The sequence below is a fragment of the Pan paniscus genome, chromosome 15, assembly GCF_029289425.2.
Source record: "Pan paniscus chromosome 15, NHGRI_mPanPan1-v2.0_pri, whole genome shotgun sequence".
NCBI lineage: Eukaryota > Metazoa > Chordata > Mammalia > Primates > Hominidae > Pan > Pan paniscus.
The window spans coordinates 37,472,573-37,494,535 of NC_073264.2; the positions used below are offsets into that span (position 1 = coordinate 37,472,573).

At 37.9% G+C, this 21,963-nt stretch overlaps 2 long non-coding RNA genes across 2 annotated transcripts in view; one reads left to right on the forward strand and one right to left on the reverse strand.

The window, feature by feature from the left end:
- The window catches only part of LOC134728952 (uncharacterized), a 173,853-nt gene extending 164,839 nt beyond the window's left edge, over nucleotides 1–9,014 (forward strand). The window contains exon 4 of the long non-coding RNA XR_010109797.1: nucleotides 7,129–9,014. This is a non-coding gene — a long non-coding RNA (uncharacterized LOC134728952). The remainder of the gene's footprint in view (nucleotides 1–7,128) is intronic.
- LOC130540771 (uncharacterized) overlaps nucleotides 1–18,157 on the reverse strand; it is a 41,786-nt gene extending 23,629 nt beyond the window's left edge. Inside the window, exons 1-2 of the long non-coding RNA XR_008954769.2 lie at nucleotides 17,735–18,157; nucleotides 3,977–4,036 (exon numbers count right to left, since the gene is read on the reverse strand). This is a non-coding gene — a long non-coding RNA (uncharacterized LOC130540771). The remainder of the gene's footprint in view (nucleotides 1–3,976; nucleotides 4,037–17,734) is intronic.
- Nucleotides 18,158–21,963: the final 3,806 nt, after the last annotated feature.

Below are 21,963 nucleotides of genomic sequence, written 5' to 3' on the forward strand. Positions count from 1 at the left end.
GGAAAAGCTTTTTGATGTGCTGCTGGATTTGGTTTGCCAGTGTTTTACTGAGGATTTTCACATCAATATTCATCAGAGATATTGGGCTGAAATTTTCGTTTTTGGTTGTCTCTGCCAGGTTTTGGTATCAGGATGATGCTGGCCTCATAAAATGACTTAGGGAGGAGTCCCTCTTTTTCTTTTGTTTGGAATAGTTTCAGAAGGAACAGTATAAGCACCTCCTTGTTCCTCTGGTAGAATTTGGCTGTGAATCCATCTAGTCCTTGAATTTTTTTGGTTGGTAGGCTATTAATTACTGCCTGAATTGCAGAACTTGTTATTGGTCTATTCAGGGATTCAACTTCTTCCTGGTGTAGACTTGGGAGGGTATATGTGTCCAGGAATTTATCCATTTCTTCTAGATTTTCTAGTTTATTTGCATAGAGGTGTTTAAAGTATTCTCTGATGGTAGTTGTATTTCTGTGGGATCAGTGGGGAAATCCCCTTTATCTTTTTTTATTGCATCTATTTGATTCTTCTCTCTTTTATTAGTCTGGCTAGTGGTCTATTTTGTTGATCTTTTAAAAAAACCAGCTCCTGGATTCATTGATTTTTTGAAGGGTTTTTTTTGTGTCTCTATCTCCTTCAGTTCTGTTCTGATCTTAGTTATTTCTTGTCTTCTGCTAGCTTTTGAATTTGTTTGCTTTTGCTTCTCTAGTTCTTTTAATTGTGATGTGAGGGTGTTGATTTTAGATCTTTCCTGCTTTCTCTTTTGGGCATTTAGTGCTATAAATTTCCCTCTTAACACTGTTTTAGCTGTGTCCCAGAGATTCTGGTACATTGTGTCTTTGTTCTCATTGGTTTCAAATAACTTATTTATTTCTGCCTTAATTTCATTATTTACCCAGTAGTCATTCAGGAGCAGGTTGTTCAGTTTCCATGTAGTTGTGTGGTTTTGAGTTTCTTAATCCTGAGTTCTAATTTGATTGCACTGTGGTATGAGATACTGTTTGTTATGATTTCCATTCTTTTGCATTTGCTGAGGAGTGTTTTACTTCTAATTATGTGGTCACTTTTAGAATAAGTGCTATGTGATGCTGAGAAGAATGTATATTCTGTTGATTTGGGGTGGAGTGTTCTGTAGATGTCTGTTAGTTCTGCTTGGTCCAGAGCTGAGTTAAAGTCCTGAATATCCTTGTTAATATTCCTGTCTAATATTGACAGTGTTAGTCTCCCACTATTATTGTGTGGGAGTCTAAGTCTCTTTGTAGGTCTCTAAGGACTTGCTTTATGAATCTGGGTGCTTCTGTACTGGGTGCATATATATTTAGGATAGTTAGCTCTTCTTGTTGAATTGATCCCTTTACCATTATGTAATGGCCTTCTTTGTCTCTTTTAATCTTTGTTGGTTTAAAGTCTGTTTTATCAGAGACTAGGATTGCAAGCCCTGCTTTTGTTTTTGCTTTCCATTTGCTTGGCGAATATTCCTCCATCTCTTTATTTTGAGCCTATGTGTGTCTTTGCATGTGTGATGAGTCTCCTGAATACAGCACACTGATGGGTCTTGACTCTTTATCCAATTTGCCAGTCTGTGTCTTTTAATTGGGGCATTTAGCCCATTTACATTTAAGGTTAATATTGTTATGTGTGAATTTGATCCTGTCATTATGATGCTAGCTGGTTATTTTGCTCATTAGTTGATGCAGTTTCTTCCTAGTGTCGATGGTCTTTACTATTTGGTATGTTTTTGCAGTGGCTGGTATCTGTTGTTCCTTATCATGTTTTGTACTTCCTTCAGGAGCTCTTGTAAGGCAGACCTGGTGGTGACAAAATCTCTCAGCATTTGCTTGTCTGTAAAGGATTTTATGTCTCTTTCATTTACGAAGCTTAGTTTGGCTAGATATGAAATTCTGGGTTGAAAATTATTTTAAGAATGTTGAATATTGGCCCCCACTCTCTTCTGGTTTGTAGGGTTTCTGCCAAGACATCCACTTTTAGTCTGATGGGCTTCCCTTTGTAGGTAACCTGACCTTTCTCTCTGGCTGCCCTTAAGATTTTTTCCTTCATTTCAACCTTGGTGAATCTGACAATTATATGTCTTGGGGGTTGCTCTTCTTGAAGAGTATCTTTGTGGTGTTCTCTGTATTTCCTGAATTTGAATGTTGGCCTGTCTTGCTAGGTTGGGGGAGTTCTCCTGGATAATATCCTGAAGAGTGTTTTCCAACTTGATTTTATTCTCCCCATCACTTTCAGGTATGCCAATCAGACATAGATTTGGTCTTTTCATATAGTCCCATATTTCTTGGAGGCTTTGTTCATTCCTTTTTATTCTATTTTCTTTAATTTTGTCTTCATGCTTTATTTCATTAAGTTGATCTTCAATCTGTGATATCTTTCTTCCACTTGATTCAGCTATTGATACTTGTGTATGCTTCATGAAGTTCTCATGCTGTGTTTTTCAGCTCCATCATGTCATTTATGTTCTTCTCTAAACTGGTTATTCTAGTTAGCAATTAGTCTAATCTTTTTTCAAGGTTCTTAGCTTCCTTGCATTGGGTTAGAACGTGGTCCTTTAGCTTCGAGGAGTTTGTTATTACCCACCTTCTGAAGCCTATTTCTGTCAGTTTGTCAAACTCATTCTCTGTCTGCTTTTGTTCCCTTGCTGGCGAGGAGTTGTGATCCTTTGGAGGAGGTGAGGCATTCTGGTGTTAGAAATTTTCAGCCTTTTTGTGCTGGTTTTTCCTCATCTTTGTGGATTTATCTACCTTTGGTCTTTGATGCTGGTGACTTTTGGATGGGGTTTTCTGTGTCTGGACATCCTTTTTGTTGATGTTGATGCTATTTCTTTCTGTTTGTTAGTTTTCCTTCTGACAGACCACTCTGCTGCAGGTCTGCTGGAGTTTGCTGGAGGTCCACTCCAGGCCCATTTTGCCTGGGTATCTCCAGTAGAGGCTACAGAACAGTAAAGATTGCTGCCTGTTCCTTCCTCTGGAAGCTTTGTCCCAGAGGGGCACCCACCAGATGCCAGCTGGAGCTCTCCTGTATGAAGTGTCTGTCCACCCCGGCTGGGAGGTGTCTCTCAGTCAGGAGACATGGGGGTCAGGGACCCATTTGAGGAGGCAGTCTGACCCTTAGCAGAGCTTGAACGCTGTGCTGGAAGATCCACTGCTTTCTTCAGAGCCATCAGGTAGGCACATTTAAGTCTGCTGAAGTTGCACCCGCAACCACCCCTTCCCCCACGTGCCGCTGATTTGGGCTGCTGCCTTTCTTTCAGAGATGCCCTGCCCAGAGAGGAGAAATCTGGAGACGCAGTCTGGCTGCAGTGGCTTTGCGGAGCTGCGGTGGGCGTCTCCAACTTCGAACTTGCTGGCAGCTTTGTTTACACTATGAGGGTAAAACCGCCTACTCACACCTCAGTAATGGCAGACGCCCCTCCGCTCACCAAGCTCGAGTGTCCCAGGTCAACTTCAGACTGCTGTGCTGGCACTGAGAATTTCAAGCCAGTGGATCTTAGCTTGCTGGACTCTGTGGGGGTGGGATCGGCTGAGCAAGACAACTTGGCTCCCTGGCTTCAGCCCCCTTTCCAGAGGAGTGAACAGTTCTGTCTCACTGGCGTTCCAGGAGCTGCTGGGGTATGGAAAAAAAAAAAAAAAAAAAAACTCCTGCAGCTAGCTCAGTGTCTGCCTAAATGGCTGCCCGGTTTTGTGCTTGAAACCCAGGTCCCTTGTGGTGTAGGCACTGGAGGGAATCTCCTGGTCTGCGGGTTGGAAAGACTACGGAAAAGCATAGTATCTGGGTCAAAGTGCACCCTTCCTCATGGCACAGTCCCTCTGGGCTTCCATTGGCTAGGGGAGGGAGTTCCCCGACCCTGTGCGCTTCCTGGGTGAGGCAACGCCCCACCCTGCTTTGGCTCGCCCTCCGTGGGCTGCACCCACTGTCTCACCAGTCCCAATGAGATTAACTGGGTACCTCAGTTGGAAATGCAGAAATCACTTACCTTTTGCATTAATCTCCCTGGGAGCTGTAGACTGGAGCTGTTCCTATTCGGCCATTTTGCCTGCAATCCAGGATTTATATTTTTAGAGAGTCAATCCATGATAGATTACCTTGTAGTTTTGTGGAGAGGATGTTATCATCGTTCCTGATTTAGGGGAAAATGCTAAGAAAATAAGTGATTTTCAAAACCTTGCCATGATTCCATCAGTAATGGAGTTTGCATTGGTACTGGGAACCTCCAGGTATTGACTTGAGACCACATGCTTATATGATGTCAGTTCTCTTCAACGGAAGTGTTTTTAAGCTTTCCAAAATTTCCATAAAAACAAAAATGGATGGTAGTCTTTTTTCTTTTTGAAGAAAATTTTAGCTATCTTTACATAATAGCTGCTTAAGAACTGAAAAATAAAGCAAGGTTAAAATCTGAAGCAAGAGTACTTGTCTCAGGTTTTGTTATATAAATTAAGTGAAAAAAAAAAAACATAGCCATGCTAGGTGTTACACACCTACATAGAAGCCTGAGGCAGGAGGATTACTTGAGCCTAGGGGTCTGAAGCCAGCTGGGGCAATATAGCAAGAGTCCATCTCTAAAAACAATAACAAACTTTAAAAATTTTGAAAAGAATAAAATAAGCATAAATGGGGAGAAATTAATTAAAAGGAGACACTAAAAAATATGTCACTGCTCCCACATCTTCTCTGCACTCCCCCAAGGTACAATATTTTTTACTTCTTTTCACCTTTATTTCCTATGGAATCCAGCCTTAACAGTGGAAATTGGAAAAAGCAACTAGACACCATGGAGGAAAAAAAAGAACAAAGAAATACATTAAGGAACTAAAGAAAGGAAGGAGAGAGGGAGGGAGGAAGAAAGGAAGGAGAGAGGGAGGGAAGAAGAAAGGAAGGGAGGAAAAAAGAAAAATATAAAAGAAAATCTGAATGTAGAATATAAGTGGACTAACTTCCAGAGGTCAGGGCCACATGGGCTGAAAACATGTTTAGAACCCGATTTTACAGGAATTCTGCACGTATCTAGAAGGGCTTTTGCCAGAAAACTGTTAAGCTTAACTAACATTCTATTGTGAATGTTTTGTGCTATAAGGTAATTTTAGTCCTATATTCAAGGTCAAGAAATGTTTCTTTTTAAAATAGAACGGCATGAATCCTCCTTTGTCAACCTCATTAACAGAAAATGATATCTTTATAAGTTGTCAGTGGATTTCCAATCAATTATCATCTAATGCAAAAATAATCCCAGGAGGTAAGATTAAGTATTGTTTAAATCATGGAACCAAGACCTATAGTCAGACATGACCTCAATAATGCAAATGCGTTTGTGAATAGCTGGGAAGACAAATTCATTTATAACAACAGATGGTGTCAGGAGAAGATTAAAATATATATGCACCACATAGATGAAATAATTGTAATCAGGACAGCAGAATTACAACATTTGGAGAATTTCACTGAATAGCTGAATTTCATGTATAACACAATCAAATTTTCTGCCTCATTCACTCTCACCAGTGTTCATTTCCTGGATGTTCTGACTAATTTAAACTATGGTTAATTGAAGACTGAAATATTCGGGAAACTATGACAGGAACAATTTGCTATGGACAGTTTCCACCTGTACTCTCAAGACTTAGAAGCCATATGGATAGAATGAAATAGGTGAGATAAATCATATTTCACTAAATGTTTGCCACAAAATTAGAGTTTTTACTTAGGAGAATATAAAGGAAGGGGCTATAAAATACTAAGGTTAAAGCATTTGTTGAAAGAAGGTAATATAAATAGATACAAATTTCAGTGTTCACTGGTAGAAAAGATTTCAAGCAATTTCAAAGTTGTAATCCTTGCATTTATGTGTTATTTTCTTATAAAGGGAATTTGCCTGTTCAACTGCACTTTAAAAACCAGTCATTCTTTTCATCATGCTAAATTAGAAAATTTTCCAGGAAAACGTCTTAAATGTATTAAAGTTAGAACTATTTTTTTTTATAAAACAACTATCCGTACTTGGACATTTACAGATTCTCAGTTTTCATACATAGACAGATAATTTGAAAACACTGGATACTACAACCTGTACATTTCCCCACTGACCTCTATGTCCCCATCCCTTTACATTGTAGTTCTGCATTGCTGCCAGGAGACATCAGAACAATTTTTACAATATAAATACACTGGAAGGAAGAGATTCCTGTAGAACATTAACAGAAAATGATATCTTTATTAATATGTCTTTGCTATATATATCTTTGTAACAATGTAATATATCTTTGTAACGGTGATATCTTTGTTAATTCCTACTACTTAATGTTAAGTTAATGTCATAGGACACTTAATTTCCCCAGGCAGTGTCATATCTTTGACCAAAAGGGATGAAAATATCAAATGCTAGACCTGGAAGTAACCTTGGGGTATCCAGGGGAATAACCTCATTATGCAAATAAAGAGCCGCAGTGGTCCATTGACTACTTCTCACAGCTGACGAGTGAATATTCTCCAGGATCCCATCATTCTCGGCCCATCTCGCCCATCTCAAGTCATTTTTGCCCTCTCCCCACGTGCAGTCAGAAGACTGGAAGTGGAGGTGTGAGCAGTAGATAGAGCAGTTTATAAGACAATGTTAAGACCATGATGAAAAGACATTAGAGGAAGCAGTAAAAAAGAATATGCGACACTTAGAACAGGTAAGTGTGCTTGCCCCATCAAGCCAAGCACAGCTGTCCCTCCCCTAAGGTTAGGACCTGGCTATGTTTGTCCTATGTTCTTTCTACCTCTATGGCCTCTCTGGTGATTTAAAGGCACATTCTCTCTCCATCTCTGTCTGTTTCTCTATGAGATTATTTTCACTTTGACCATTGCCCTCATTTATTTACCCCCCAGCATAATGACAACAGATTGAGAGTTAAAAATAAATCCCTTGTTTTCAATCTATAAAAAAAAAAGCAGTTAAATTTAAGGATGGGTCAAAAAGACAGATGATATCGCAGGTATTTTTTAAATTAGCGTTTTAGGTATTTTAACCAATCACCTTTCCTTTAACTCAACTGTAGTTTCAGCTAAGGAAGTTAATGAAACAGTTAGATGGGTATTTCCTGATCTATTTATTTTTCCTTTTTTTTTTTTTTTTTTTTTTTGTAGGAATTGGTGGTGTCTTGGAATATCTGCTTCAGGACGATAATGAAACTAATGATTTAGGGCAGTAGAAGAAGCCGTGGGAGGAACTTTCACATTTGGCGAGGCAAGTACAATTTTGTTAGGGCTTTTTGAAACTGCATTTGAAAACTTGCTTAGCGGTTTTGTGATTCATGGTATATATCAAATTTTATTGAAAAGCTGTCAGTGAACAGGATGAGAAGTTCTCTTTTAAATACAGTCAGAGGCATTATAAAAACTAGCAATTCTAAACTTACTGCAAAATAAAAATTACCCGAAAGAACTGTCCTTCTAGAGTGCTTACATGCTTCTCTTATCAGTCAGCCAGGATTAATGATAAGTTCAAAAGTCTTCATATTGTTTTGTCCATCCGTCCACCTGTCTGTCTGTCCATCCACCCGATGGCTATTGTGTGCAGGATTTCATGCTAAGTAATATGTGAAAGTATTCTAGGCACGCTACAGCAACAGCTTGCTCACACGCTTCCTCTGTCTTCAGATAAGTCTTAAGTCCTTGATGACTTTTTAATAAAATATGCTACAGAGAACATAAGGACGAAACATATTCCTAGCAGAGTGAAATATGTGTAAGTTATTAAATTAAGGCTCAACTGCATCTGAATTTTTAGTGCTATATGTTTTAAATTGTTTTAAGTGAAAACACACTAATAGATTTCCTTTATAAAAAGTTCAAATATTCCAGACAAAGCAAAAATATCCTTTCTAAGCAGGGTGTCTGATGTGTGTCCTTCCAGACTGAAACATATACATACTCTTGGTTTTTTAATCAATAGACTCACATCATATATGTTGTGCTACATCCAGCTTTTTGCACTTAATACGTCTGGGAGATATTTCCTTTATTGTTACAGTTGTCCCAGAAATCTCTCTGTGGTTGCTAGGGAATGTACCTTTATCTTTGGTTTTAACAGTCATATTCATGTGTCAGGCAGAAATAGAAGGTATGATAATATAGATCTTGCCTAATAGTGAATATCATGAAACAACTGTGCAGGGATTGCCAATGTGTGGTGGTTTTCTTTCTAAATTTTTGCTCACTTCTATTAAAGGGTTGAAGCATTAGCAGACAAAACTCTAAATATAGTTGGCCTGCACTGGAAGGTTAAAAGTGCAGTTCTCCTAACAGAGTTCTTATAATCACTAAGGAAAACACCATCTGAACTTTATAGCGACCAACAAATCAGGTTAGGACAGGCAATTCAGACACTCTAGCCATGAATTCTAAGGTGGATGATAGAGGCTATACCATAATCTTTCTCTCTCTGGGATAGAATGACTTTCATGGCTAATTAGTTCTATGGCCGAGAAGGTCAATTTTCTGGATGTTAGAGCAAGCACATTTGTAAAAGAGAAACCGTTTTAAACCCAGCAATAGTGAGTGCAAACTTATTTCAGTACTTTTTCTCCTCTTTGCAGATGATTAATCCTATTTCTGTTTCACCAACTTATTTTATGTTGAAATCTTAATTATTTTCTAATAAATGACTGGGAATGCAGGAAGCTAGCTGGCCCATTTCCTCTGTTAGGTTTTTTTTCCCTTTCTCTGCACACTGGTGAAAAGACGTTGATGCATAACTTCTAGAGATGCCATGGTTATTTATGTCATTATAAACAGCTTATTCTAACTGGGACCCCACAGCCACAAGGAAAAACATACAGTTTTATTTACAAAGACGACTGAACCCATTTTAACTTCTGTATCAAATGCTCTGAGTAGGTTGGCTTCGATAGTCGTGTTCAGTCCTGGGTAGAATGTGGTCTCATTATACAACTTCACCACCAAATCCTAGTTCTCGATGTTATCCAAAGCTGCCTTCTTCCTCAAAGACCTCAGTCCCCTCCCAAAGCCTAGGGGAGCGTAAACAAATCCCTCTCTCTCAGGGTTACATGAAAAGCCAAGTCATCATCCAACACAATAAAATAAGCTGGTGAAGGAAAGAACCAATCAAATCTCTTTGATTCTGGACTTAGGGAAAGCACTTAGGAAACCTCATAGTCTGCCCGTCAGAGGGGAAAAAACGCTCCAATTAAATGGGAAGAGTACTCATTTTAAGCACTCTAAAATGTTAAGATTTAAAAAATACAGTGCTTAACGTTCTGTAGAGCTACAACAAAGAATATGCTAACCTTGGTATTTACACACCAAGCTTCTGCCAAACCATTTTATAATGTACCTTAGAAAAATGTCATGCTTTCTCACAAAAAGACACCCCCTCCCTCCCCTGCTGTTGGCCTGCACGTTCCCAGGCATGTGAATTGCATCCTTTTGAAGTCCAGTGATGCTGGTAGCTTGAAGGGAAAGCTCTTGCCAATAATATTGTTGCTCCTGATGCTCAGAACTGTTGCTGCTGAATGGCTTATTTTCTATCTTGATATTTTCTCTATATGACTTTGGCTGAATAGGCCACTTTTTCGTCAAGCTAGTTTCATGTGTGTTGTCTGTGTTCTAGAAAATGGAATTAACTACCACTTTCTAGTTCCATTTCCATGATCTTTACCTAAACAACACCCTCTTGTTAATAAAACATTATGCCTTTGCATTCCATTAAAACCTATTATTGGGAGTTTAAACTATTGATTCTGAATATATATATATATATATATATATATATATATATAGATTCTACTTTTTGTGTGGCTGCAGAAATACTTTGCTATTACTCTAATTATATGCTGGAGTTAGAATCCTTCCATCTAGTTATGGTTGGAAGGATTCTAGTTATGCTGTCTACTGTATTCTTCTTTGTAGCATAACTAGAGTACTGTCCACTGGAGTGAAATAATAGAAGCAGAAACTCAGATTTAAAAAGAAAGGAAACAGAGAAAGAAAGGTTTTTAATAAAAATTTACTTATTTAGAGATGGGGTCTTTCTCTGTCACCCAGGCTGTAGTGCAGTGGCAGGATCATAGCTCACTGCAGCCTCAAACTCCTGGGCTTAAGTAATCCTCCCACCTCAGCCTCCCAAATAGCTGGAACTGCAAGTACCTGACACTATGCCTGGCTAACTTAAAAAATTTTTTTGTTTAGAGATGGTGATCTTGCTGTGTTGCCCAAGTTGGTCTCAAACTCCTGGCCTCAAGCCATCCTTTCTCCTTGGCCTCCTGAGTAGTTTGGATTACAGGGATGAACCACTGTGCCTGGCTAGAAAGATTTTAAGAATAGCTTAGAACAGCACCAAAAAATGCAATTATTAGAATTTAAAACTTCAGAGTTTAAACAGAGATCTAAGAGACTGTCTAGTTGACCCCTTTATTTTACACATTAAGAGAAATTATAGAGACATTAAAAAAAACTCTCTTAAATTCCATAACTGGGTTAGTACTAGAGGGGACCAAACCTGCTACTTGATTCAGTCAGAGATCTTCCAAATTTACACATTCAATATGGGAGGCAAAATTTTAAAACTCAGCTGTGGGACAAACATACTGCCTTAAATTTTTTTTTTTAATTTTTAAATCTATGGAAAATGTGTCCTAAATATATAATTGTAATATTAAGAATAGCTCTCAAAGCTCTATTTATGTCGATTACATAAATGATACACTCTAAAAAACATTTATGGATACGCATTACCGTTATTTGTGGTGTCTCAGATCTCTGATGAGTATGGTTGTGTGTGTATCTGTGTAAGTACATAAATACCTTTGAGAGAGAATGGAGAAAATGGATTCAGGTACAATCAGAATCTCCCAAACTGTCTATTTCTGGCATCCACTTTGACAAGAATAGCTTTTTGAAGTTTAGTAGTGTTTGCTCTCTTTCTCTAGTTGGTGATTATATATTCAATGGCAATTTAAATGGGAAGTAGGGATGTAGGGCCGGTTAATTTATGTGTTGCAATTCATCTTTCTACCTATCAATCTGGTTGTGTTTAGGGGAACAATAAACAGTACCTCTTTGTCCTCCCAGTTTCTGTACAAAATGAGAAATGAAATAGAAGAGCTAGGAGAGGAAAAGCAGCTGGTAGAGCTCTATGTCCATGGAAGGAAACAAGGAGTTGGGGAAGAACATTGCCACTTTTCTTACACATATTGACCTCCTGCTGTGGTCCAGGCACTATGCAAGGGACAGAAGATACAACAATCCTTGCCTTTTAAGAGCTCAAAGGAAAGCGGATGAATTAGATTTACAATAAATACTTATGGTACTATGTATTAAGTCCTGTAATAGAGACATGCAAAAAATCTAGGACCATAAGCTCTAGAACGTTGAACTGTGTCTGGAAATAACCATGTGTGCCCTGGGAAATGGGCAGTGTTCTTTGAGATGTTCAGCTTTATGTTTGTGTTTTCAAAAGGCTAGACATTTTCTGATGCTGGGAGAGGGTATCATCTATGTTTGTTTCATTTTGGAAATGTGTACCTATGTTCTTGCTTGCAAATAGAAAGTATTTTTATAATTAAAAATATTTATAAATAAATATTAATAAATATCTTCTGTAGGTTAAGAATTTCCCATGTTTGCATTATTTCTTTTTACCTTCTTTCCTGTGAAAGAGAATGAATGAGTTCAAACCGATTTCTCAGTAGCAATAAGGAAAGAATAACCTCAATTCAGTATTCTGAACAAGAACTCCAATTAGTTTAACAATTGAATCAACCAATTCCTTTAAGAGTTTCATTTGCTCATTGGCGTTGAAACTAAACATTGGTTTTGACATTCCTTAAATATACGCTACTCCTACTATACTATATACCATATTTTTTCACATGTTCTTTATATTACTGTAAGCATGCCAGAGCTCAAAATTAATATTTTTAGTATTCTATTCAGCATTGTGGTGCCTGGCATGTTGTGTGTGCCCAGCATATTTTGAAAATAACCTAGAGTTTAATTAATTCACCGGAAAGCGCCATTTGAATCAGCAACCTGTACCATACTTGAAGTGAGAAGGAGAACTTCCTCTGGGATCCTGGACTCAAAAATTTTTTTAACACCAAGTTGCCCTTTCCCAGGTTGCCAATGTCTAGTGTGGTCTAGGAAATAAAGGGGAAAGTGACCTATTTGTTGGACTTTTAGACAGTTCCTTCTGAGGATCCTGTGGTTTTGAGTGTCCCAGACCCTGGGTGGTTGGCACAGCATCAGTATAGCCAGTGTGTGAAGTACTGACTTGAGGCTATTGTAGATACATTTGCCTACTAGGTTAGTTTGAAAAAAGCGATTTAACCTTGTATGTAGTTAAAATACCATATATTTCTAACTTAATAGCTTTCTGCTACTGTAATTTTTGTAGTACTTGTATTTTCAACTACATAAATAAATTGGCTGTGATGGGCTATCCTAGGAACTTAACTACCAATTATAATATTGTTTCTGTGGAAATATAGATTTTTGAGTTCTAAACAATAGCCTGATAAATGAACTTTTGGAACATAATCCTTCTGTAGGTTAAGAATTTCCCATGTTTGCATTTTTATTATTTCTTTTTACCTTCTTTCCTATTATCTCTTTCCAATGCTGAGGTCTAATGGTGATTGAGTGTGATTATAAACACACTATCTAGCTGCCATTCTTTTGAGGTAGCAGATACTAAAATAGCATGATATAATATAATGGGACATGGAGATAATAGCTACACATTTCCTACTTTTCAGCAGTGGCGGAAAAATAATTGAGGCGATATTTGTGAATACTAGGAAGAAATGTGCTATATTGAAATCTGAATGTCATTATTCTCCCATACGCTGTATGAGGAAGAAAAATGTAAACATCATTATTGTTCTTCTCACTCCTTTCATTTGAGACTGAGTGACCTTTCAGAGCCCTTTATTCTGAACAATCTAATTGGGCATTTCTCAAATACCTATGGATGGTAGCTTCTATAATCCCATTGCTTTCATGTGTGAAATGTGTACAGTATCACTAACCAACCCCCGATACAATTTTTATTTGTAAATTTAACAAGATAGGGAAAAAATCAGTTTCAACCCCGGGGGAAAATAACTATCAAAGGCAAGCAAGATGCATTCCTGGACAAGAAGCTTGTAAAAGCAGAAGGTCTGTTTAAGAAATGTTTTGCCACATGAAGAGGCTGGCTAGGTGGTGGGAGGGGATACTTAGAGATCTACTGACCTTCTCCCTCAATAAGCTCTTGACACAGATGACCATACCCAGGGAATATTAGCAAATGTGGGGTGTATTTAGCATGTTCTGCAAACATGGGTTATTTAACCTTTCCCATCTGCCTTGTTCTTTCTCTCCAACTAGAAGCAATAACAAAGCTCTGGCGAAGGCTAGCAAGGAGAAAAATAAAAGCTGAAAGTTCTAATCAAACCTCTAATCAGAAAGATGACAACTAGTGAAGATTATTAAATTTTCTTTGCTTCCTTGATGAATTTAATAAAGAACTAATCAAAGATCATTAGAAGGCTTTTGTGCCTGGCTTGCATTGTAGCTGGATTGCACTCTGAATTTGTGTTTTAGTGGGCTTCCAGGGGTTGGGTTGGACATGTAAATATATTAAAAACTATAGAAGGTTAGACAGCTTTTAGAATTTTTAGGTTAATGTAAAAGCCCATGAAAATGTATTAGCTATTTATTGTGCTCATCTACTCTGCCAACTAAAAATATAGGATTTTAATTTTGATCTTTAGTAATTAGAATTTAAAAATTTGTATCAGTGTCTAGCTCAAAAATTTTCTAATGATCTTTGATTAGTTCTTTTCTTAAATTAACAGGAAAATAAAAAATGGTATCATTTAATTTCTAGAGCATAAAAATATGTAAATAACTCTAACTACCAGAGCCACTAGAAATTTATAGAAAATTATAGAAATATCTGAAGAGGTTTCTTATCCTCCCTCCCCAATTCTGAACATTTGCCTAATGTTCCTTGTTTTCAAATGATCTCCCCATAGCCTTCCAACTTTAAGTACTACATTTTAAATACTGCATTTATAGTGTCTCAAACTACGCATTTGGATTTCATGATTTATGACCCATGTATCCCATCCATTTCCAGTGCTCAGTTTTTCAAGCCTCATTGTCTGGTTGGTCTAATGCAGTCTCCTCCTCACTCTCCCCAAGCACAGATTCCCAGTAACTTAGGATTTCTGTCAATTATTACATTCTCCCATCTCAAAAAGCCTCCCAGCCCTCTGAATTTATGACATTTGGTTTTGATTTGTTTTAGCTGCAAAATACCTCTGTGATCATAAAGTAATTGGCTCTTGTTAACATAAAAACTTAAAACTTGCTTTGTTTTTTTTTTAAGTATTGGTTATATACTTAATAAAGTAGTTCTTAGGTTCTCACCTATCTTTTTCTGCCAGAATAGAAAAAATTATTCTGGAATTACCAGAACAAAGGCAACAAAAGAAATAGTAGGCCCTTTTATCAGATTCCGCAGATAAACTTTAATTAGTCTTGTGCTATCTATTTATAGCAAAATTAGGTATTTAAAGGCAGTAACTCAAATCTGAATACATATTACAGGAAATCTATTTCTGTAGTAGTTCCTACTTTCTTTTTTATGAGTTAAAACATTTCATGACTATTTAAAGTATACAGAAGAATTTAAAAAAATGTACAGAGATGGGTAGTGTAAAACTCTACACAAATTAGATGAGTCAGACCCTTTCACTAAGTACTGGTAGAGGCAATCAACACTGTAACTCTGAATCATAGCCCTCTTCTGTTGGACAAAGGAAAAGTAGCTCGGAGCTCTGAGACTAGACTCTGAGCTGTTCATATTCAATGCTGAATTAAATGTCAAATTTCCAGACAACCTTGGAAAAGAATGCTTTAATTTAAAAAACTTTTAGCTAACTCTCAGCACCATTCTACTTACAAGGGCCAAATATTAAGACAGTTAACTCTTAGGTAGAAGTGACTTGAAATTAAGTCTATAGGAACTTCAGTTCTATAATGATATCTATCTTCAGCACGGTCCTGAAGACGTTTGTCTAAAACTGTTCATGTTTCTGATGAAGATGCTGCCTATCTTCTCTTATTTAACATTCCCGGTGCCCTTTGATCTTGGAGATTTAAATTTCTCTTTCACCTGAAAGACATCTTTCAGGAAGTGCAGGCAGGCTGGAAACTAATTCTCTCAGCTGTTATTCTTCAGCAAATGTCTTTATTTAACTCTTGTTTACGGAGGCTCTTTCTGCTGGATATAAAACTGAGATGACAGTTTCTTCTTTCAGTACTTTAAGAAAGTCATTTCATTGTCTTCTGGACTCCATTGTTTCTGATGAGAAGTAAGTGATCATTCTTGTTTTTGTCCCATTGTATATAAAGTACCTTTTTTTTCTCTTCGGCTGCTTTTAAGATTTTTTTTCTTTATCTTTGGTTTTCAGCAGTTTAGCTCTAACGTGCCTAGGTGCAGATTTCCTTATATGTGTCCCGTGTGGACACAATAAGGGTTCATTGAAATTCTTGTATGTGTAAGTCAGTGTTTCTCTTCAAACGTGGGGAGTTCGGGGCCATGATTTCTTCCAATTATTTTTGCCTCAAATTATTTTCTTCTACTAGGACTCAATTACCTGTATGCTAGGCTGCTTGATATTACCTCCTCGAAACTCTGCTTATTTTTCTTCTCTCTACTCTCCAGATTCAGGCATGTCTATTGGTTTGTATCTAAGTTCATTGACTCTCTATGTTAAGTCTGATCTGCTGTTAAGCTCAATTTTTATTTCAGTTACTATACTTTTCAGTTCTAGAATGTTCATAAAGTCGTATTTGTAGTTTCCATTTATCTGCTGTTTTCCATTTGATTACTCATTAAGATCATATTTTTTAGTCTTTTAATGTGATTTTTATTTGTATGTCTAGTGATTAAATAGTGAACACTGTGGACAACACAGTGTAGATAGTCTGGATTCTGTAGTCTTCCTCTAAAAATGGTTGATTCATATTTGAGGTGGCAGTTCATTTAATGGCTTATTACTTTAACTTGTGTAGACTTAGTGTTTTGCATTGCTAGTATAGATCTGTGGACAGTCCAAGGTGTTTTCAAGATCTTCTAACCTTTCAGTAGTCACTTTCCAAACTGTGTCTCCTGTATAAATCTTGTCGGGGTTTGGTTTTAGGCTTTGTTAGGGTGAGTCTAGAGTTAGTCTTTCTCAAGGGGCATATTCCTTAATCCTAATATGTGCACTTTGTGGTGTCTCAGAGCTGGATGTCAAGAGTTTTAACAAGATGTTAATAAATCTCTCCTCTCTGGCAGGGCCAGAACTCTGACATCTCTGCCACTGCTTTTCCCCAAGCACTACTCAACCTCTAGAACCTTGGTTCCACTTTCAACTGCATAGCATCTGACATCTAGTAAAGCTTGGGTCGCCTCACACTGCACATGTACAATCCAACTCTCAGTCACTGATTTGCAGGAGATCCCTGCTGGATTCTGGGGTCCTCTCTCTCTACATGGCTCCCTCCATTCAGGCTCCATAGTTTCTACTTGCTTCAGTTACCCTGAACGCTGATGTCTGCCTCCCCAGCTCAACAGGACTGCCATGCTCTGCTCAGACTCCAGGTCTCTGTACCATGGTCAGGAAATTGTCTCCAGGCACAGAGCTGAGGCAATCATGTAGCTTACCTCATGCACTTCCCTTCTCTCAAGGAGCACAGCCTTACATTGCTTGTTATCCACTGCCTGAAATCGGATGCTTCACATATTCTGTCCCGTTTTAGAGTAGTTTTGGGCTAGTACAGTATCAGTCATCCCATTATGGTTAGAGATGGAAGTTCAGGAGTCAGTATCTTGATTTCAACCCTACCTGAAATCACATTTCCACGTTGGGAAGAACATAAGAACCACAGCACTTTCTATGAAATGTCATAAAATAGGTCCCAGCCAGTTGCAAAAACTCAAAAGTTCATGTGGCTTAAAATCATATAGGCTATGCCTAGCAAAATGCCCGATATGCCCGACAGAAGCATGTAGTTTTATAAATTATTAAGTCATTTGCTGGATACAGAAAGAAAGGAGGAAGAACCCACTCCTTAGAGTTATGACTTATCTACCAATTAACTCTATGATCTTGGGCCTACAGCTATATTTAACTTGTCTTTGGGATCACTGGAGTAACTTCATTGAACACTAAGAAAACCTAGTTAGAAATTTGTATTTGTAATTTGCTTTGATTATGTCCTCTGAAAGATACTTTCCAAAATGAGACATGATTGTTGTGGTTTTCTTCCAGAATTAAACAGGTTTCCAAGTTGGCAACTGGGATGACAACTTGGGAGGGCTTCTCCCAATTTCAGAAAGAGCTTTATTCCCATAAGTGTATTAAATTCATGTAGAAAGAAAAGAACCAACAACAGAAGAAAAATGTGGGTAGCAAATAGCAGTTTGGGAGTGTCAAGGAGGTGGGAGAAGGACTTTCAGTTAAGAAAACAATACAAATACACACATATGTACATAATGTCATGTGAGTGATTAAACTGTCCTTTCTCCAGAGAGCAATATTAAGGTTTCCGGGGGCCAAAACAGTATACTGATGCAATATAATTATACCTTTGGGTGAAACATCAAAGATGCAATGAGTGAGAGCTAAGGAGGCTACAACCCAGCTGAAATGCCATTATTTGATGAAAGACCAACAGATGCAACAAGAACATTTACCACCATGGTCTAGTGTTCCCTCTCAGTGCAGTCTTAAGCCTAATTCCTCTTCTGCTTGGCCTTTGACCTGGTCTCTCCAGTTGACTTTTCCACAACAGTCTTCACTCACAGGCAGAGTAGAAATGGGATGCAAGAAAAACAGGTCCCAGATCACTTTTTTCCTCTTTCTCTATTCCTCTTTCAGTTATGAAGTCTGTTTTTCTTTGGAGAAGAAAAATGCGATCCCCCTGGATATTTTTTCTGGGCCATCACCAATTTATCCTGTTCCCCCTACCCACCCCTGCCAGTATTTTATACTTTACTCTTCAAAAACTTGAGATGTCTTGAGTACTGAGCAGTCTGAAGGAGTTTGTATTGGGAGCCTGGCCTCCGATAGTTCTGCTGGATAAGCTATTCCTTCATGCCTGACGGTGAATGCGCATTATGGACTTGCCCAAGGAATTTCTGGCACTGGGCCTGCAAGTCTGTTTTAGATTAATGCAAATGGGATTTGGGGTAGCTGTGCCTACAAATATCCTGCAAAGATATTTTGTATCAAAATGACAATATTAAGATGTATCAACTCAATGAAGTCTTTGGGTACTGCGAAAATGTTGAATGTTGCATAATCACTTTCTGTTGATCTTTTTCTTATTGCTATTATATGTGAATATACACGAGGCTTCCTGCCTTCATTGCCACAATTTAATGGGACAAACTGCAGGCACACAGTCCTTCCTCACTTTCTGTGCCCATTTCTCTGACATACATCATTGCTGAAGTCTGTTGTTTAAGCAGTGAAAAAAACATGTAATATTTCATATAAGGATTATCCATAAAACCCCAAAGTCCTTAACTCTTCTGTCCTTCTGAGGCCATCCTTTTCTTTAACAGCCATCCCCTAAATTGTGGGAAGTCTAACGTGTTCTTCAATTTTCCAGCAGATTCTAGAGTTGAGACTTGGTTCTTCCCATTTTTCTCTTGCTCCTGACTTTTTCAATTTCTTCCCTCCATCTGCCCACTGCCTTTCCAGGCTGCCCCAGCCCATTCTAGTTTGCTTTGCTTCAAAATATGGACTCACCACCCTTTTCTTCATGATAATGCTCTTGTGATTAGCAGTGTGTTATTGTATTTTCTTGTTTTATATGAGCAATGTAGAGGAACGATAGCACAAAACAGGGACTGACTTAAAATTGAATCCTGGTCACACTATTGCTAAAGTTTTCTGAAGTCTCCCCCTCGAGGACTCCTTACTGGTGGCACTCTCAACTGGGTATTTTTGGGGCCTGCTCCCTGGACTCTAAGAAAGCTTTTTGTTTTCAATGTCTCTCTCTCATGGTCTGACCTTCCTCAGCCCTGCAGTGGTGGGTGGAACCCACTCCAAAATTCCTGTGACTTGATGGTGCAGAGAAACTTGGCTCTCTTTCAGGCTGACCCTCTCCTACCCAGACTCTCCTGGGGTCCACCCCCACACTCAGAAAAGCCCACTGAATGCTTTCCCAACAAAAGAGCAGTTTGCTCTTTAAGAGGAATTCTGCCACCCTCTTAGAGCAACCAGTTAAAATGACTGTCAGCTTACAATTTTTAGTTATAACCAGAGTTTCTCTAAGTTTGCAAAATGTTTTAAATAAAGCAATTTGACAGAAGATTTAATAAGGTGATAGACAAAAATGGGGGGGGTCCTGTTGTCAAGAGTGGTAATTCTAGATGAGGCAGGAAAAGTTATGGATAGAAGAAAAAGAGTTTGTGATTTACTGTTTCTTCCAGTGACCTCTGCAATGTGTGGAAGAGAATAGGTTAGACAGGCAGCAATAATTATCTCACTTGTAGCTTCTCAAAACCTGGAAAATAAGGCAAGGTCTGGTGGCTCATACCTGTAACCCAGTCCTTTAGGAGGCAAAGGCAGGAGGATCTCTTGAAGCCAGGAGTTCAAGACAAGGCTGGGTAACATCAAGAGACCCTCTCTCTACCAAAAATAAGAAATTGGTCAGGATAGTTGTGCGTGCCTGTAGTCCCAGCTACCCCAGAGGCTGAGGTGGGAGGATCACCTGAGCCTGGGAGGTTAAGTCATGATTGCACTATTGCACTATTGCCTGGACAACAGAGCAAGACCCCATTTCAAAAAAAAACAAACCTAGAAAAGAAAGCTATTCTAAACTGAAGTAACCAAGGAGCAGAGCCATAATCCACAGAGAGAGACACAGGTTCAACAGAGGCTGTGGAAAAGGAATTCCAAGCAACTTCTCATATTCCAGGAACGCAACTGAGGCCTGGGGAGCCAAAAGGCTGCTCTCAGAGGCAAGCACATTCCAGGTGTCACCTTAGGATTCCACTCAGGACCATGATGGCCCTGGGAGGGAGGGGAATGGGCTTTGCAGACTTAGACTTGACTGCATGACATCTACATCTTCAATGTTATTCTACACTGTTTAATCGGTGTAATAAATGGAACTTCCAATATTACAATATTCTAACATTCTTCGAATATTATAATATTCTAACATTCTTCGAATATTACAATATTCTAACATTCTTCAAATATTACAATATTCTAACATTCTTCGAATATTACAATATTCTAACATTCTTCGAAAGTTCCATTATTTTGCCAATTAAAAAAACTGTGTGTTAAGAGTGCTTTTGTATTTCAGGGGTTCCTGAGGACACTGAGAAAGGGAAATATATCATATGGCAATATTCCATAAAATAAATTACCTGGAGATAGTATAAAAATTTGCAAGGATACAGACACAAGGCATGTAATTATTATAAATATATAAAGAATGTATGACTACTTTTAGATATAATCACCTAATAAATTTCAACATTGCCTTATTAAATATCTATTTGTGTTTGTATACATTGTATCATTTAAAAATAGATATGAAATAGTACTTAACAATAAAAGGTTTGTAATAAGGTTTTTGGAATCAGAATAAAGAAAAACTTTTGTCCTACTGAGGATAAGTTGTTCAATACAGTGAAGTCACATGCACATGTCTTGTTTTGGATTTACTTTCTCCCAGTTCTTACAATATCACCAAATAACAAAAATTTCTACTTACGACTTTACTTTCCTATACGTTGTCAGTTGAATTATTTTTCTGTATATTTCCACAATGTGATAAATATTTTTCAGGTTTAGAAAAAAGTCATTTAAAGCTGTTAAAATTTAAAAAGAAATCTATTCATAGCATATACTTAGTCTAATTGCCTTAAGACTCTTCTGGGACATGTAGCAATGTAAAATGGTGGATGGACAGTGGTGTACATCTTTTCAGCAGGATAGTCTTGCAGGATGGTGGTAAAAAATAGGCAAAGAGACATACACCAAATTTTTTTTTATCAAGAAGCAGCTGCAGATGATTTATTGCTTTTAAATATGTAAATTTTAATTAAATCACATGTACAAAGATAGATAGTATATATTTTTTCATTCTTCTCCTGGCCATGGACACTAGAACTCTACATTTTCCAGCCTTTGGACTCTGGGACTGGCACCAGTGGCCCCGCAGGTTCACAGGCCTTTGGTCTGAGACCCAGAGTTACACCATCAGCTTCCCTGGTTCTCAGGCCTCCAGACTTGGACTGAGCCGTGCTAACAGACTTCTTGGTTCTCTAGCCTGCAAATGGCCTATTGTGGGACTTCACAGTATCCATAATTGTGTGAGCCAATTCCTCTAATAAATTCCTTCTCATATGTCTATATCCTGTTGGTTGTGACTCTCTGGAGAACCAATAGGATTCTGACTAATAATATATTTGTAACTTGCAATTTAATTTGGTTGAAAGATAGTCATTGCAGATTTGTAATAGCTGGGAATTTAAAATAATCTAATGTCCATTCACAGGCTAATTAGAGAACCATATATACCTCACAATCTCATTTTTATAAAAATCATGTAGTTTTATAAACAGAAATAACCGAAAAGCTATTTGTCAATCTGTTAATGATGTCACTATAGAGTGGGACTGTGGGAGATGTGCTTTTCTGCCAGTGTGTTTTTCAATTATTTGAATCTTTTACAAAGTTTTATACTACTTTTATAATCAATAGAAATCGTGCACATACTCATTTTGGGAACTTCAATTGCCTTGACTACTTTCTGAATAGGAAATAATAAAAAGCAAATAGTTCATTCTTACATGTAGAACTGGGTAGTGCATGGCAGTAATCAAAACAATCCAAAGGCAAAATGACATATGTCAAAGACTGGTGCTTATCTTGAGTGGTGGAATGATAGGTGAAT